This window comes from Tympanuchus pallidicinctus, unplaced genomic scaffold (assembly GCF_026119805.1).
Source record: "Tympanuchus pallidicinctus isolate F22 unplaced genomic scaffold, pur_lepc_1.0 scaffold25, whole genome shotgun sequence".
Taxonomy (NCBI): Eukaryota; Metazoa; Chordata; class Aves; order Galliformes; family Phasianidae; genus Tympanuchus; species Tympanuchus pallidicinctus.
In genome coordinates, this window is record NW_026294742.1 from 5,955,160 (window position 1) to 5,973,674 (window position 18,515).

Below are 18,515 nucleotides of genomic sequence, written 5' to 3' on the forward strand. Positions count from 1 at the left end.
AACCCTTCTAGATGAAGGAAGCATTGCCTGGGATGGGTGCTGCAGAATGCAGTGGGGAAGGGGAGCAAACCCTGGATCTGGAAGCACCTGTGAAGTACAGTGGCTGTTGATTACCATTTGCTGCTTCTTGGTGTTAATGAAGCTTGAGCTGGTGGCCATTTGTGGGGCTGGAGGCAGGTACGGAGATGGTGCTGAGCCTGTATGCTGTTAGTGCCAGGCTGCTTTCGGACCTTTATGCTTGGAAGAAATCTGCAAAGCCTGTCTTGGTGTAAAACTGGGCTCTGGATTTAGGCCATTAATTTCTTCTGCTTCAGTTGTATGCTTGCCAAGGGAAAACGAATGGAGCCAGCTGAAGTATGGTTCTCAGCTGATCAAGACCATTTAATGAAACTGTTCCTATGCAAATTAGGATAAAGTGAGGGCCTGCAGTTGATGCAGCCCTTAACACCTGAGACATGAACTAATATCACATGCTGAAGGCAATCGGTGTTTTCCCCATAGCTTTAAGTGCAAAAGCTGGAAGCAGCAAGAGAAGGGGATGGAGTGGTTGGGCCCAGCCGAGGGGCAGAGGGTTTGAGTCCTCCTGGCTGCCAGCGTGCTGAAGGGGAGCCAGGAGAGCTGAGGGCTGTGAAATGTTTTTGTTTCGCTTCATCAGGTTTGTGCAGCCAAGTCCTAATCGAGGCTGTCATTTCCAGGGAGGGAAAATGTGAAGGTCGTGTTCTGAACACCTCTGTGGGACTATTGCAAGGACGGGGTCCTTCCCCGTGGTTTTAAGGGAGCTGCATGTTTGTTTGTGTTTTCTTTTGAAGTCAGAGAGGGTTTTTGTATATACACACATGTGTATTTAAGGAGCACAAATTGATTTGCTGGCTGGAACCATAAATGGTTCCGCTGAACTGAAGATTTCTACTGCCAGGCATTGCACACAGCTCCAATCAACTGGAGAGCTGCAGCCAAAATCTTTTTTTTTTTTTTTTTTTTTTTTAAGCTCATCTAGGTAAAAAATACACTGAAGATGTGCGTGTCCTGCTGCCTGGATCTTTATTTAGGGTTTGGTCTACATGTATAAACATCGCTAATGTGTTACCACTTAAGCCTCTACTTTGTGTTCACATGTGACTCTTCAGCTCTCATCTATAAATCACAGTGACTAGCAAGCTGAAGTTCTTTGTTTGCAGGGTTGGAGAAGCTCTTTTGGTTTGCTTATCTTCCTTAGCAGTCTGTGCATCTTGACATGCCATTTCCTTCATGGTCTTCCCACCCTCTCAAAATGGGTTTGCATATGAATATTCAAAACAAAAGATGACAAATCTTCACCATCAATGTTTTTCACCTTGGGTAAGGTGTGACTCTGGGGGGAAAACTGATGTAGTTTGTAGTCAAACGCTGCTGACAAACTGATCACAAGAGTGAATTTGCTTTGCAGCTCACTACTCTGCATCTCATTGTCTGCTGAACACTGCTGTACTGCTGGCTCATTCTTGAATTCTTTGCTGATTTTTCTGCTACGAAGTCAAACACCTTTTCTCCTCTCAGAGAAGCAGGAAGAAACCGCAGTGAATAAACCTTACAGAACAGAAGTATGCATCTTTGCAGCAAACTGTTTGAAGACGGGTTTGGTCAGAAGCCCTTCTTCCTCCAAAAGCCTTCAGAGTAGCTCCTTCTCTTGCCTTACCACTCTGCTATCGAGTTAAGCTCCTGGAGGGAATGGCTCCTTGGGTTGTAGTCAGTGCTGGTTCTAGCTTTTGCTGATCAGCATTGGTTCTGGTTATTGTTCACAGATTTACTTATTCTTTATGAGGGTTGAAAGACTTTTATTAGGACTTAGAGATGTTTATTAGGTTGGTGCATGCTTTGGTTTGTCCAATTTTTGTGATATCCTTTGCTGAACAGATCACCCAGAAGAATATCATATTTCCTGCAAGCAGTTTAACTGTATATTCTGTAATGTTGTGGTACCACTCTTTAAATAGATTGACCTTTCAGTTCCAGTTCTGCTCTCTTCTGCCAAAATAATTTCCTCTTTGCTCTGGCTCATGTTATCAGATGGTAAAGCTGTTCGTTGTAGCTCTTTGAGGGTGCTGCTGTCCAAAGCTGTGCTCTGCTTGCTCTTAGCACAGCTGAGGTTTGCTTTGCAGCCTGTAGGTCCAGGAGAGATCAGATGCAGGACTAATAGCCTTGTCAGGGAGAAATTGTTTTCTGAGTTGGGTCATGGCGGCGTGCTGCACCTCTTCACGTTAGAACCTGCGGGGACCCTTTCGGCTGCGCTGTGTTCTTTGGCTGAGCGCGTTATTGTGATGCCACCAGTTTGCTGTAAACATCCTTCTGCAAGCTACAACCTCCATTGCAAATCTGCGGCAGGTGGATGGGGAAGTACTGTGCTAAACTACTGTGTTGCTTGCCTGGCCATACCTTGGATCTGAAATAGTTAATCTGATTTCAAGAAACGCTCTTACTGGTTGAAATGTGTGGCTGAATAACACAGATGTGAACTGCCATCTCTGTCAGGCCTTAATAAACCAGATTTTTTGCAGCTATTCAAATTGTAGTTAATACAGGAGATCAAATTGTGTGTGCTTGTGGCAGAATCTGTGATGGGATGCTTGAGGCATTGCAGGGTGCCTGGGGAAGGAGAGAGGAATGTGGGGTGAGAAGGGGTCAAAGCAGCAGAGTTGCAAACTGGCTAGATCCTGGTGATATTCAGTATATGAAATACTGGCTTATATAGAATGAGGAGATGGTCTTGGCATAATTCAGCAAAGAACGGCTCTTAAAAATGTGTGTCCTTTCTTTAGATTTCTTCTTATTACACTAAATAATCTCTGGCCTTGACATTTTAATTGTAAAGCCCAGATGTGAAAACTTTCCACCAGATCCTGGCAGAAATTCCAGCAAACTGCTTCAAATGGAGAAGTTTAAGAGGGGAAAAAAGTGTTTTGTTTTGGTTTTTTTTGCACTTGTAAATCGAACTGTTTCAAAACTTGTCAGCTAACATCAAACTTTCCGGGGTTTAAGAGAAGGTTAAGTGTTGCATGTCTTAGTGATAGTGTGGAGGAGATGTGGAACTGCTGCTTGAACGTGCAGAAGTGTATTTGAAGGTTGAGGAGTGGGAAGCTTTTGACATGTTTGGCTGTCATGTGGTCAGACATCCAGTTGTTGGTGTTCAAGACTGAGCTAGAAGTAATTATTATAGCACTGCTGCTTTGAGTCTTATTCACTGGTACCTGCCTGTAGGGGACAGTCGTCTGTCACCTGCCAGTTTAGTGAGAAGTAGATTAATTCCTTTTGTATCTGCTTTTCTGCCACGAGAGATAGGAACTATGCATACTATCTATGAAGGCACACAAAACCACTTCTGTAGGTTTTTTTTTTTAATTTGAGTCTAATGATGCCTATTGCTCTAATAGATAAGTTCCTTGAAAGGCAGCAGCCCAGCACTAGAGCATCTTCTGCAGGTCTGGAGCATGCCTAAGGGAGCTGGAGGGAACCCTTGTGGCTGTTTATTCCTAAAACGAAGCATCCTGGCTCAGTGCACATATGACAGGCTCTTTGGTACAAGATAGTGCTCTGGGAGATGAAAATGGAGTTTGAATGGAATTCATGAATTGTTTTGACCAACTGCTGTGTTTCATGGCAAAAAGCATGCAGGCTTTATTGCCATTGGTTCCCTGAGCCCCTTGGGTCGGGGTGGAGGGTGAGTCCCTGCCTTCACAACCCTTGGTGGCCCAGTGTTTGCTTGGTTTTCACAGCTTTAAGGTTGGTTGTCAATGATTTGGTCATGCTGCTTTGCAACTCTTGTGTGCAGTAATAGCTCCCGGGTGGCAGGGTGGAAAGAATTCCCCACTTCGGAGTCTGCTGCAATTTCCAAATTGCACACCATTAATAAAGGCTCAATTATGATTAAGGAGTGTGGCAGTGGCCATCTTTATTTCTCTGTGGGATGCTAATGTTGGGCCAACTAAAGCAAGACTTTTACACTCAGATTGCCTGTAGCTGAATGTGTTGAATGTGGTGTCAGATCAGTTCAGCAGCTCTTGGGGGAACTGTAGGCATTATCAGGCAGCCTTTGTTGTCTGAGCAGCTCCCTTGTCCCACTGGAGACTGGAAAATCAGCAAGGGAAGATGGAGAACATAGCAAGTCCTTGTAATCAGTCTGGTAAATCCAAAATGTTTGAACCACGTGTCTTCCCATTATCCCACAGAATTTGAATTCTTCACTGCTTTGAATCCAGAGAAGACATATGGGTGGCAATAGAGGGCTGTAAATGAAATTCCCATGTGAGAACAGGGGTGATGGAATGAAGCAGGAGGGAGGACTGCTCTGCAGGCATGGCCACTTCCGTAGGTGAGAGCATCTGAAGCTTGCGAGGGCAGGAGCAAAGAAGCATTGCTGGGAGTTTAGTGGTGCTGTAGCAGTGGGGAGAGTGAGGACTGAGGCTGGTTTGCCGACCTGCGTGCAGTGACTGCACTGTGATTCTGGCATATGGGAGTTCATTGTGCAGGCATGTGGACCAGCACTGTTATTTAGTAAGATGGAAGCTTCTAGCAGTGCTACTTGGCTTGTCTGCTCCATATCATGCATTTTTTTTTTTTCTTTGGTGCCCATTAAATGCTTACCAAGAGAACTGCTGGGGTTTTTGCTTGCTGTTGAGTTCCTTAAAGACTGTTGCACTGAGCTCTGGCATCACAACGAGGCATTTCTGGTGCTTCTGCTGACATCATAGGTTCCCATTAACTTGGAGTTGCAGTTAACGTATTGGTTGTGTTTCCCCCACACCCTGTTTTTCTTTTTTGCCTGCAGGAAAACGTATGGTCTTTTGCAAACCCTGTTTCTTATTTAGCTCTGGCTTCACAGAATGCCTGTAAAGATTGGTCTCCACGAGAATCGCTTGCAGATAATTTTTGTTGCAAACAGAATCCTGTAGTACATACATGTGCAGCCGGGCTGGCTTCTCAGAGCATATGTAATGTTTTCTAGATGGAAAGTCTGAGATGAAATAGATCATGACATTTTCAAAGTTTATGAAACAATAAAACAATAATCATGGTTAAAATTCAATAAATATGTGGTGGTGTTTTTCTAGCACAGAATACATTTCTGCAATAAACCGTAATTAATACAGTCTGTGTTAAACGGATTAATTCCTTTTAAAATCAGAAACTTTCCATGCCCTCAACTCAGACAAACATGCATTTTAGCAGCCAGTGTCTAACCCGAGAAGTACAAATCTTCTTGCTCCTTTGTTATTTTTTAATGTATGCCTTGAGCAAGGACCAAGTACAGCTCAGAAGCTGCTCCGGGTGGCATCTGGCTCTGCCCATGTGCACAACCTCCTCTTGCTGGGAAACTCATACAGCCTAATATCTGTCTATATGGGATTGAGTGTGTTTCTTGTAAGAAGTGATTTCCTCACCAGCTGTGATGCCTTTCTCCAGTTGGCACAATTTCATGCCCTTTTGCCTGGGGTGAAGCATGTGGCTGTCAGAGTCACAAACTTCCATGGGAAGCAATGTCTTGAATGAGGAGAGCTGCTGGTGATGGTTTGAGCTGAGCTTCACGTTGCCTTCAGCTGGAAAGGTGCATGCTATTTTCTTGCTGCTCAGGAATGTAGTTAGGATCAGTAGGCAGACTCGTTTCTTTGGTTAATCAGAATGTCAGACTACAAAAGGTGTTGGATAGTGCAGTGGAGGGGAATGCCAGAGGAGCCCTCGTTCCAGCAGCAGGGCTGAAAGAAGCACATCTGAGTGCCCAGATCTGCACGTCCAAGGCTGTGCATCAACACAAAGTGCTTCACGGGTGACATCTAAAGCTTCTGTTGTATCAAGCATTTAATTTTTTCAAAGCTGTAAGAGTGCCTTAGTTTTTACATTGCTGAGATGAACTTTGTACTTGCTACATACACCAAATAGAATCTGCTCTGAAAATGCACCTTTTCACCTCTATCCAGCTGTGGTTTTCCTAATAAGTGTATTTGAAACAGACCTAACTGCCAAGGAAAACATTACCTCTTCCTCTTGCTGGGAAGAGAGGATTAAATTCTGCTTCCTGATGTGATGGCTGGATTTCACACAGGTAGTTTGGACCTCATAAAAGTCCATTTTGAGGTTTCAAAAGGAGATTTTTATATTGGCACTGACTTGTGGCTTCGAAGAGCGTGTACTTTGGCTGCAGATCTTGTTCCAATGGAGCAGAGATGCCAACCTCATATCAGCAGTGTAAAAAGCCCCTCTCACAGCTTTTGCTTTGCTGTAAAATTCAACACCGACGTAAGTTGCAAATATAGTCCACTGAGATGAATAAAGCTGCACAGAAGTAGGTGGAGGATATGTTTATCAAAGCTCTGTGTTGGTACGGTTTGCATTGCGGTTGCTGGAAGGAGTCGTGTTGGTTGTATCCCATCTTCCACTCGGCAGCAGCGCCTGGGTGCAACTTCTGGGAAAAGCTGGAGCTGTGTGGCTGGGCACAGTGGGGCCTCCCCAGTGCAGCAGGTCTGCTGGAGCCTGAGGATGCCTGGGTTAAGAGGGGCTGCGTGCCCAGCAGCAGGCACCTGCATCCCGAGGTCCCAGCGGGCTGACAGCACCTGATTCTTGCTGCAGAAAGCCAAAGGCAGGCTTCCCACTGAGAGCAGTGACTGGAAATAACAACGTAAGCAAATGTTTCTGTAAAACTCAGTTTAATCGTGTGTGAACCCATGCTCAGAGCTGGCTGTGGTCTGTGCTTTGCTCCATGGACGCGATTCAGACCTGTTGTCCCAAGAGTATGGCATTTGCTGCAGCAGAGCTCCAGGTAGATGTAAGCTTAAAGTATGGATCCTTAAGTGCAAAAAATGTGTCTCAATTTAGGACTTATGGCTCAAAACCTGATAACATGCTGCTGAACACTTGCTGAATGAACATATCAATGACTTTTTTTTTTTTTTTTTTACAGAACTAATTGAGTTTGTCATATTCACAGTGTTTATGGCTGTCCCTGGAATTCTTCAGGCAGGCACCTTGTGTTTTCACACACCTAAAAGTTCAGAACCTAATTGTTGATTGAGCTTTTAACCACAAGGAATCATGCCCTTGTGAGTTCTCATGCTGATGCTTGTACACATGATAAGCATTTCTTCTGTAAATGCCTTCTGTGCTGTGGCACTGCTTAGTCTGGGCTGATCTCCCTCTCCAAACTGACTTTTCACCACCCCTTACACAGGAGATATGTAGCATTATAAAACAATGTCCTTTTCCTTCTAGAGAGTGATGCTTGAATAATGGGAAAAGAACTGTTTCTGGATGGATAAAAAAACCCATGTATTTTAACTGTGGCAAAAGCTCTGCAAGATCTCACTTCCCTGTTGTTCTTTTCCTTCAAAGCATGTGCAGTACCAAGGAGAGATGTAATAACTTGTAAATGTGTTGGGCAGACATCCAAGGCTTTTACATGTTAGGGTAAAATAGTCCTGAATGTTTCTGCCTCACCATGCAGGCTTCAGTCTAGGTGGGTATAAAATGGCTTGCTGGTAAAGGACCATCCTATGTCTGTTTTTGCAAATGACATGAAGGGCAGCGCAGCTTCACAGCTAGCTGTGACTGTAGGACTCAGAGTATCACATGTTTTTCAGATGTGGATGGTATTCTGTGTCCTTCTCTGCATTTGTATTTGCAGTCAGGGGGAAAAGACTGAGTGTGCTGGAATATCTACGCAGTCAAGTCAGCAGGCTGTCCTCCTGATGGGCTTTGGGAGGGCACAGCAAGACAGACGGCCAGGAGGAGTCTTTGTGTTGGCATCTGTGAGCGTGATGTCCAGAAGTGCTGAGGCTGAAGGCAGAGGCAGAAGTCTGCCTTGGTACGTGGACTGCAGCAGAAACGCACTGAAGCATTCAAGTTTTAAATTAAAGTAAGGCAATTATCCCCAGGAAGCAATAGGTTGTGAGAAATCCAGTGAGTCAAATAATTTTCCCTGCTTAGGATGGTTTCCAGTTTTCTTCCTCTGAGTACCAAAAGCCTTTCTGCTAATTCTGACCTCAGAGTTGAACGAACACTTTAATTAATGTGTGTCTACTGCTTAGCCACGAGGAAAAATAGCTTGGAAAAAAAGTTTGGCTTGGAAAAATAAATGGCATGGATGATTTTGACCTGAAAAATGCCCATTTACGTTAATGCTTCTCTTGTTCCCTCAGCACTCTGTTTCTTTCATATGAGAAAGAATATGGCAACCTGTAAGAGAAGTGGTTCTCAGGTCCTTTGCTCCTCAGGGTAAAAACATAGTCCTGGGCTCCTGCACTTGTTGGGAGGTGCTGGGACTGCATGAGAGCAGCATGCCTGTCTGTCTGTCCCAGTATGCTCCTGCAACTAGTGGCAACGTATGATGCTGCTTTGCGCACGCAGGTGAGATTGAAAGCTGACAAACACAGCAGAACTGCAGTCGTGAAATTAACACCTCGCTCCTGAGACCACATCAGTGGTTTCACCTCTCCACCTGCTTTGCAGCTGAGTTCATTTGAGATGCACAGAAGTGCCTTTGGTTGCTGGGAAGGTTTTATTGCAGCAAATTTTCCTTCCTTTCTTCCTTCCATCAATGGCCAGTTGCTGCAAATCTGCAAAGCAAGTGACTTAGCTAGCCTTCAGCAGAACCCCTCGTAGTGCTGTGATGTACCTCTGAAGGTATCTCACACTAGGTCAAGCTTTCTTTTCCCTTACTTTATCTTTCCCTTCCTCTGAGAAAGTAACCATTATTATCCTGAGCGTGATGGAGTTGGTAGCTGCTGGTTTTCCTCTTCTTCTCTTTTGCTTTGCCTCTGGCTTTCACCTTTTCATGCTGATTCTGTCCAAGTTACTTCCTCACACAACAACATAGAAGGTTACTCGGGTATCTACTCGGCTTTCTGTTGCAGTGCTTTGGGCTCTGCTTGGTATGCAGGTGCTGGGGCTGCTGTGGGTACGGCGAGTTGGGGGCCTGCAGCTGCAGATCAGCCCTAGTTGGGAATGGGTTACTTTGGAGCACGAATGCTTGTGAAGCCTCATTTCTGCCTGGTCCATAACTGGCCAGCAGATGAGCATGCCTGGCTTCAATCCTAAGGGAGAATGTTGGGAGAAAGACAAAGAGTTGCGTTCTGCTATGAAGAGTGAGTTGAAAAAGATTGAGTGCATTGGTGAGGTGTTTTTTTCCCCTTTTATGTCCTGAGCTTTTCCCATCTGAGCTGAAGTCTTGCCAGCACTAATCAGTGGTCTAACTTGATGGACACTGCTGTGATTGTGTTGAGGAGAATGATTCCATTCTCTAACTGCAGACCTCCTTCTCCTGACATTCCTGTAATCAGCAACTGAATAATGATGTTGTTATGCATGAGAAGGGACTACTCCTCTTGAAGAATTTTTACTGGAGAGACATTTAACTGTGTATAGTGATTAGTTATGAGTTTGAGTTGAATCAGCAGCAGATGTTCCTTTTGTATGACCTGTACGAGAAGTGTACGTGTTTTAATGCTAGGCTGACCCCTCAGGGCACTGCTCAAGTAAATCAGATGTCTTTAAAAACTCCTAACCTGTGTTGTACCAGAATGGCATGGGCTCGTGAGATAAATGACAGACAGCTCTGCTGGCCTGGGGTCCACATCAGGGATGTTTTACTCTTCCAGGCAGCAAACATCAGGATGTGGTTCTCATACAGGTTTCATACTAATTGAGTTAGACATGGATAAACCAACACAAAGAGTGACTTCATTTTCACGGGCTGACTGGAGGAAGAAATTGACTAACAGTTATCTCTGTGGTTCATTTTATGACCTGTTGACTTAGAAAATGGAAAGACTCATTTGTAACATTACTTCATGTAGTTAATTGTCTGCTGGTTAAGTTTTATTGGTGTTTGTTTTTTTGGCACTTCAGTGAGCAGGCGTCTGTGAATGAGAAGATGAAATCTTTGTCATGATTAAAAGGTAAAAATCTGTCCAAATATTTGACTCTGATTTATGTGATTATTCTTTGTTGGTTTTTTTTGTTGTTGTTGTTCTGGATGAATGATGCCAATTTGGCAGCTCCAGAATCCGGTGTCATCATCATCCACAGCAGAAATACCAGAAGATAATACTCAAGTTAGGTTAAACCACCTTGCAAGTGCATGTTTGGGCATGGATAATCAGGGAGTACTTCTCAGACTTCTCCAGCTGCTTGCACTTGGTGTGTGAGTACCTCATGTTTTAGGGAATGAGACAAGACCAAGCACTCCAGGAGGCTGTTCTGGTTGCCAGAAACAGTTCTGGGGTTCTCGTTCATAAGTGGGATCTCTTGGTAACATTGCTCCTGAGCAGCAGGTAACGGGGTGCTGACAAGCTGCAGTGACTTCTGTCACCTGTGGGGTTCTGTCTCAAACTGCTGAGGAAGTAGAAGCTTCAGAGTTCACCATGGTTTCCCTGGACCAGTTCAGAGAAACCAGACTTCCTCACAAGATATACTTGCACTTTCAAGCAGCTCTTAGTAAGCTCTTTTGAATAGCACAAAGATTCCAATTTGTATGACTCTGTGATGATTTGACTTAAACCCTTGCCTAACTACTTCTTAGATCTGTGTGATGTTATTGAATAAAAATAACTTAGGAACTTTAGCAGGGGAGGTGTTTCCTGATCAGTGTTTCTTCCCAGTTGGGAAAATACCTGGATCAACTGTGAGCCATAGATAAAATCATGAAATGTCCGTTTCCTCTCAAGTGACCATCCTTGAATACTGAACGCAGACTCTGATCCCAACTGGATCCAATTTGCTGAAAGCATCTGTGCATGATGTGTTTTCAGAGAGAAACTTGCCAGATGCATTTTTTTCCCCTGATAGTTCAATATGGTAATGTGCTGGGACTGTTTCGTAGCACGTGGCTGTTGCCTCTGCAGAGTTTGGAATGTGTGGGTGATAGTCCAATATTGAGTGTGGCACTTACAGGGAATGGAATCATATCATAGAATCATGGAATGGGTTAGATTGGAGGAGACGTTAAATCTCATCCAGTTCCAACCCCCTGCTATGTGTTGGTTGCCCAGGGCTCCATCCAACCTGGCTGGTTGGATTGCCCCGTCCCTGGAGGTGTTCAAGGCCATGGATGGGGTCCTGGGCAGCCTGGTCTAACATTAAATTGGGAGGTTGGTGGCTCTGCGTGTGGCTGGGGGGTTAGAGATTCATGATCCTTGAGGTCCCTTGCAACCCTGGCCATTCTGTGGTTCTGGATGTGAATGCTTCCACGTATGGGGCATCTACAACTTCTCTGGGCAGCACTGCTTGTGAAGTCTTTATTGATAACCCTCTAGTGGAGGCAAACAAGCTGTGCCTCTACTTCAGTACGTTATTTTCTAAGTGATCTTCTAAACTGCTGATTGAAGAAGGTTTCAGAGCTGTCACTGTCCTTGCGCTGGGCATGCATGCCTTCACTTCTTGCCAAAATCAAGCAGATGATGCAGTTGCACAGGAATTGCTCCCTGCTGCTTGCTGCCAGGGCAGTGGGCTTTCTGATGTTTGTGGGTGACCTGTGTCCTGCAAGTCTGTGCAGGTTTAATTACATATAACCAGTAGAAGTGATTTTAACGCAGGTCCAAGGTGTTGACTTCTTGCCAGTCTTCCAGTTTGGGTCTTGGGGGCTCTTTGACTCAGGGATGCTGCTGCATGCTGCTGACCTGTGAGGGAGAGTGCCTGTGGGGCTGAGCCCCTTCCTCCCTGGGGGTGCTGCTGGGGTAAAAGCGGGGTGGTTTGCTCTGCCTGAGCACTTCCTGTGCTTGTTAAACATAGCATTTCCCTTCTGAGTTTCTGTCTAAACATATAATGTTACCCTAGCATTTGGTTAGCAAGTTTGAAAGGCTGCAAACATTTCATGAATATTAAAATTCAGGGCTGCACTGAAGTTCTACTGTGAGAATAGCACCTTCATCTTCACAAGCTATGTGTTTCAGATCCTCTGGGGAGGATCTTATTTCTCTTAATGCTGTGGTGTCACTTGGGTAAAGAGGGACGTAAATGGATTTTATTGATCTCTGGTTTTAGTTCACATATCATTAGCAGGGTTTTCTCTTCCTGTGGGAAGGGCCTGATTTGTCTTCAGACCTCCCCAGATTTGTGGGGACAAGAAGCTGGATTGCTTTTATTATTTTTCATTGGAAAATGTAACTACAAACCTGAGTCAGTATCCCTAGTTATGACTTTAGTTAGTTGCTTTTCATGCATGTCACTAAAACTGAGGATTGAGATGCTCTTAAAGCCTTGATGACAGGAACAGCTCGCTTGGTCCATCTCTAAGCAAGAGATACCAGGACAGAATGCAGCAGTGTCTGTACCTGTAAGATCAAAACGTAAAATAAGGTCTCCAAAGTGAGAGAGGCAATCACAGCTGATACCATAACAGTGGTACCATCTGGATTCTTCTGCTTGGGCAGAGCAGTGCTTTGGAGGTGTGAATTTACTGCACTGCCTACATCTCTATTGGAGTGGCAGAAAATGCTTCAGAAGTGAACAATCACTTCATGGCAATAAAATCTGAGCAGGCCTGTCCCTTGGCATGGCCACAGGCTGCATGCTTACCAAAGTGTGGGTGCCTTTGGGGCAGCTCCCCACCTGCAGCTGTGCCAGCTCTGGCAGAGGGGAATCGTGCTGCTCTCAATCCCCTGCCAGCACAGTGCTGAGGAGAAACATCTAACTGCATTGACAGACCCATCATCTGCCTATGGACATCCTCGTGTGCCAGCAGGAGAAAATGATGTTTGTGGTTGGGGTCATGCACGTGGCTGTGTGTTGCTCCCTCTTGGAAGGGGCTTCTTCCTCTCTGGAATATCACAGAATATCAGAGCTCTCTGGATACCCCCAGAGCTGCTGGTTTTTGGGGTTGTTGTTTTTTGGTGTTTTTTTTAGTGTTGTGATAAGCCACAGCATTTTAATTTCCTTGTGAAAAGCATTGTTTAAGTGTGCTTAGACTGAAGGAGCATTTATTGCTGTTTGATGTGGCCTGATTGCGAATGTCATCTGTTAAACACACGCCACGTGCCATGTGGAAGGTAGGAAGCTTTCTCCTTCAGTCCCACTCCAGCGTGCAGGGGAAAGACTTGGTCTGCCATTTGTTGTGGCTCTGGTGGTTCCCTTTAGATAGCTGCTGGGATGTTTCCTTCTCACCAGCTTATGATAAAGCCTTCAGGAGACAACTGGTGGTGTTTGAGGAGTTGCTTTGTGGAGCTGCACGCACAAACCATCACACAAAGCAAATGGGAATCTGAGCACTTGTTTTCCTAAGCTTGGTCTTGGAAGTGGAACTAAGTGCTGAATTCAAGTCTGTTTGTTAAACTAAATATTTTGCTGTGTCTGCCCATCTTTCTCATAGCACTGGTCTATGTGCTTGCCCCAAGGAGTAGCACCTTGTGTAACTTGTACTGGCAGTGTGTAATGATAATTGTTTCTGTGTACTGCAGAGCATAACATCCGAAAGTGTGTTTTTGCAAGAGGAAATATCAAAGACAGCTCTATGTTGGCTGGTGAGAAGGCAGTGTTGGGAGCTGGCAGAGCTGGGATGTGGTCTTGGGGAGAAGCTGGCTGTGGGCTGGTCACTTACAGGAAAAAATCAGGTGATTATTTAAGAACAAGAGATTCCTGCAAAGCATCAGTAGGTTCCATGGAGGGTCCATAGGTAACGCAGGGTGCTGGCAGTGCTCATGGCTGCTGGAGCAGTTGGAATTGTGTAGAAACAGTTTGTTTAACGTGATCTCTATCTACAGATAGTTCTGAAGGGGAATGGGCTTCTGTGGGTGTGAGCTCTGCTGTGCTACCACAGAAGGGCAGAAATGGTGGCTCTCAGGAAGAAGAGTTTTCAGATTGACTCAGACTCTGTAAACTGGTGTGCTCAGGGTTTATTTTGCTAAAATCCAGAGTGGTAACACCTGGTTTGAGTTTTTAGAGGAGCTTGTTGCCTGCACTACTCTATCAGTAGTGCGTGACATTTTCCATTACTTTAGGAAAGTTTTAGGAAGTTTGTTTAACAGATGTACTACTGTGAATTTTTTTTCCAGTTTCTATAAATACAAATGCTGTTTTCCAGTCTGAAAGAACATGTTTCCAGGCACAAACTGATTACACTTTACATCTTGCCTATAGTACAGTGCTGTGTGTATGTTGATTTTTCCAAGGAAAACCCAGGACTTAATGGTCAGGAATGAGTCAGAGCATACATTGCTTCCCCCCCACTGCACATCTCACCATGCACAGATCTATGTCCGCTTCTGTAGCAGTGATCTGGTCTCTAAAATCTGCCTTTGCTATCCATTACAGTTAATTGTAATGTAATTTTTGCCTGTGAACATCTGATAGACTCTGCACGTGATCTGAAGGAGCTCACCATGCACTGAGACTCGATGCTGACAGCTGGAATCAATTATGAAACCTAATATGAGATTAAAAGGTTCCTGAGTATATTTGTAATTGAATTGTAGCAAATGCCTGATTTGTGCACTGGACAGTGCACAAGAGACCGCAAACGCAAATGAAGCAAATTATAATTCAATTAGATAAATGCTTCCAGAGCACTTCACATCACAGCTCTGAGCCTGCTTAAAGCAGACAAAACGTTTTAGCCAATTTCTTTTAAGATAAGAAAATAATCTCTTATCCACAGGTTGTCCTTTGTATCACTTCTGGAAATAAAAGAGAAAAGGAGGAATTACGATCATTCATAGTGATTTAGAACAAAGGCCCCTGTAGATCCAGCTTGCAAGCTCTGCCCAAATTTTGCTGTTTCCGTGAGGTATTTGGTTCAGGCCTTCTCAGAGATGTCAACCAGGTCGTAGTTGGTGGCCTTACATACAATTCAGCCCAACTTGTGCTTAGCTTGGGATTTCTGTTTGTTTCCTTTTCCTGAGAACTTCCCTTGTTTTTAACTTTTTAAAAAGAAAATATCAGAGCGTCGTGAGGGTTTCTCTCAAGTGTTGTGATGCTTAATTCCCCTCCAGCTGTTTTGTTTAGCTGCACGAGAAATTGAGTCCTTATTAGAAACAAGTGTCAAAGCCTCAGAGCGCGAGGGGGTGGGAAAAATTCATTTTGAACCCAAAATGAGAACCAAAATGCCCAAAGTGTTTGTGAAAAGTGAAGACTTCAAACCACTTCTGGTTTCCCTTTCCAGAAGGCAATATTGTAGTCCAGAAGCCCAGGTGTGGTAAGCAAAGGTATGGCTGTGTCTGTGGAGCAGCAAATGGTGGTGGATAAGGTGTGCAATGACTTGGGCTGGTGATTTGCAGGAGCATGACAAGCTTAGTCAGAATAGGAGTTTTGAGTTTTGCCTGACATAGATCTGATGCTGATTCTTATTGCTTTCCAGCAGGCTACTTTAGCAGTAAATAAATCCCTCTTAAATAATTTCTGGTGGGAGAGGTTAATGTTAAATGGCATTATGCTACCGAGCAGCCAACAGCAAAAATGGCTCTGTCTGTTGAGCTGGGCTTTCTTGGACAAACTTCCCAGGTCCTTGAGTACAGCTCACCCCTAAATACCCATTTAAACAAAATAAATTAGGTGCCCCACAAATTTAATTGTTGAGAGAGGTCTAATTTGGGCAGGCTGCAGCCACATGGTGAATACCACAGGAAATTGCTTAATGAGAGCAGATATAAGAATATCTGCGCCTCTAAAAAAATGTTTGGCTTGTGTGCTCCCGGATAACGTGAATTAGTCTGTGTGCTTCATGAGGCCCTTAGGGCAAAATTGGCACCACTTTCCTGTCTGCATTAGGAAATAACTGCTGCATAGATAAGGAAGGGCAAGGTTGCCTATTAATTTTAACAACGTGGTGACTAGGCTTGCTGTTACTTCAGCGTATCCCATGGAAAAACCACTGTTCTTCCACCGCTGGTAACTTAGCAGCAGATCTGTGGGATGCTCTGCCACGTCTCCTGCCCAGAGCAGCTCAGCCTGGGGCTGCTCACAGCACCTCGTGCTGCATGGCAATCTCTCCCAGCAGCACTGGGCTGATATGGTGCAGGCCACTGATCTGAGCAGCTAAGCATCAGATTGCTGTGTAACAGCTGAGGCTCAGAAATAAGCGTCACTCTTCAATATTTAGCTCAAACCTTCAGTGTTCCTTACCAGAGTGATGATAAATACAATGCTCATGTTAACTCTTGTGCGTGTCTTGCATAGGTATGATTCACCCAACAGGTTTAAATGGCTGTCACCTGCAGTCTATAAATATTTTAATTAAAACACCTCTTCCATATAATTGTGGGATTCTTAGATGTGATGATATAAATATTATTTCATTGTGTTTATGACAGCAAGCCAGGCCTGCTCTCCCTGCAAGTTTCAGAGTCAGTGGAGCTGCACCAGAGATGGGCTGAATGTGGTCCGTGGAAGGCAAATATCCATGTGTCTGATGGCTCTGGTGTTTGTGGTAGGCACTTCCCAACACCAAACATCTTGCTCATTTCATTTTCTTCTTTGAAAAGTCTGAAGCCTGAAAGGCTGTGTGATGAATTGCCAAAGTTCACATTTTAAATTACATTCCTTCTGGGGTATATAAGGAATAAATGAGCATCATGCTGCTTGTGCATTTCTTGTTCACTTTATTATGTTCTGGTTTCAAAAGAAATGCGCTTTTTTTCCTTTAAAAAAAAAAAACTTGTGAAATTAAATGTGCTGTTTTACCAAGATAATGCACGTTCAGACTTCCTGGGGAGCGGATGCTCGCAGATGAATTTTGTATGCTGTGCATCTCTGGGTCCCCACTGTAACCCTTAGGATGGGCTGAGGGAAATGCTGAAACCAAGGGACTTGCTGTTCCCCAACTTGAGCTTAACATGCTGTGTGCACTGCTTGGAGAAGGAATCGATGTAAATGCATATGTTCCTATGATTACCTTTTCTCTTAAATCCTTTTTGGTTAGGTTTAAATCCTTCAGCATGAGCTGTCTGTTCAGCAGTGCCTGCAGCGCCCAGAGAAATAAGGAAACTATGAACGAGTTAATTTAGGAAATGGCCCTAAAATACCTTTTGGCAGACTTCTCCAGGAATGGGCTGTTTGCCATAATGCATCTTCAGAGTTGCAGGAAGTTTAGAGCTGATCAAATTTGCAAAGCTTTGAGCTTTTAGTGGCTTGGGTTTGTGGCATATGGCTGGGTTGAAGCAACCTGTGTCACCTCAGCTCTTTGGGGTTAAAGAGGGGGGAGAAAGGGCAAAATAAACAATCAAGCCAGTGCAGTTTTGAGGAGCTGAGGTTGTGCTTGTCCCTGATTCACTTCTGCATGCAGGAGTGGGGCTTTCCATTGGACATACTTCTGTATAAAAAATACTGAGGGCTTGAGCAAATGCACAGGCACATGGAAATAAAGTTGATCACCTATTCTGAGTGTGTTGGCTCTCAAACGTTTCTCACTGAGCTTCTGTCCTTGCAGGGCAGAAAAGACACCCAGTCCATTACTGTGCCTTTTCTTCAGAGCAAGTGAAAACTCAGAATTACCTGCATTTTTGGGTGGGAAAAGTCTTTTCCCTCTTTTCTTTTTCTAGTAATAAACAAGCTGGAAAAGGAGGTGCTGCTGAACACTGATTTCGCCATAGATATTTCTCCAAATTGATTATTTTAAATTAAAAAAAGCAATTTTTTGTAAAGCAGCGATCATTCTTCCCAAAGCCCTCTTTGCAGCAGGGTGAGAGGATGTGTAAGAAAATGAAGCAAACCAGACCCTGACCTGCTGCTTCTTATCTGGTTGCCGTCAACCCAACTGGTCTTGATTGGTGATTTCTGCGTTCCTGCCGTTTACTTGTTTGCATGAGCATGGGCCAAATCAAACAGCCGCAGAATCTGCCTTTAATCTGCAGTGATAAACAATACCTTAGAGAGGAAATGACATTGTAGTGCTAGGAGCAGAGGAGCAACTCAAGGGAAATGCATGTGAAAGCATTGCTCTGCTCTTCTTATGCTTTTGCTGTCGTGTTTTTCTCACGGTTGTGAAGGGGCTGTTGCAGAGGGAAGGGAGGCTGAGGGGCAGGCAGGTTCCTGCTTGTCACTTGGGAAAGGAAATTCCAAATTATTAAGATAATAGCTGCTCTTAATTCCGCTCAAATTTTTACCTTGGAACGTTCTTTTCTAAATGATGTGGTGTTGACTTTGCTGTGATGTACAGTCTGCTCTTTCCCCAAAGAATGTTTTTTTTTTTTTAAACTTTATTCATACTTGATGCAACACGTGTTCATTATCTCACTTTTTTTCTTCTCTCTTTCCTAATATTCCGAGATACGGACCAGTGATGAGTTATTTTGAATTATTCTTGATTTAGTGGAGCAATGCTGATGGTAGGTGGATGGTTGGAGTGGATGGTTTTAGAGGTCCTTTCCAACTGTGGTGATTCTACAATTCTTTACAGAATGGATAGGCCTTGGAATGGGCTGTCCAGGGAAGTGGTGGAACCCCCATCCTTGGTTGCACTGAAGAGATGTGTGGATGTGGCACTTGAAGATTTGATTAAGTGGTGAACTTGCTGATGTTGCATTGTGGTTGGACTTGTTCTTAAAGGTCATTTCCAACCTAAATTG